Below are 767 nucleotides of genomic sequence, written 5' to 3' on the forward strand. Positions count from 1 at the left end.
ACCCCTTCCCAGGCATCTGGTTCCCCATGGCAGCAACTGGGGGACCCTGCCTCTGCTTCATTGGAAGTTGATCAAAACTCATGAATTTCCATAAAACATTTGGGTTGCAACCACACCATTCCCAGTGAAATCCCAGCCAGCGCAGAGGGAGCCCAAATGGACAGCAAGGGAGGTTTAGGTTGGACATTACAAAATAACTTTCTCCCTAGGAGAGTGGTGAAGCAGTGGCACAGGTTACCCAGAGAGGTGGTGGAAGATCCATCCTTGGATGTTTTTAAGACCTGGCTAGACAAAGCCTTGGCTGGGATGATCTAGTTGGGGCTGGTCCTGCTTTAAGCAGGGGGTTGGACTAGATGTGACCTCCCAAGGTCCCTCCAACCCGAATTCTCTATGATGCCCGTCCTTCTTGGGCACACATCAAACCACTGGGGGCTGTGTCCAAGCAGCAGGTGACTATGCCAGGACAGGTGTAAAAGACCCCAGTTCCAGAGGCAAAAGAGCCAGGAAAATCCTGAGCCCTTTTGGGTCCCCCAGCTCTGCTCTGGACTGCACAGCACGGCGCCAGCCATCCAGTCTGGTGCTGCGCAGCTCACCTATGTATTACGGTAGACAGTTTTCTAGTATACACTAGACAGCGCGGTAGGACTGCTCAGCGCCACACCGCCCTCTGGAGCAGCGCCCAGCCCAGCCAATCAGACTCTGAACCCGCCCCCTCTCGCTCCCGATTGGTTGCTAGGCGCCCTTCACGCGCCCCATGGAGACGCGGC

This window comes from Gavialis gangeticus, unplaced genomic scaffold, assembly GCF_001723915.1.
Source record: "Gavialis gangeticus isolate Ggan-Ray unplaced genomic scaffold, GavGan_comp1, whole genome shotgun sequence".
NCBI lineage: Eukaryota > Metazoa > Chordata > Crocodylia > Gavialidae > Gavialis > Gavialis gangeticus.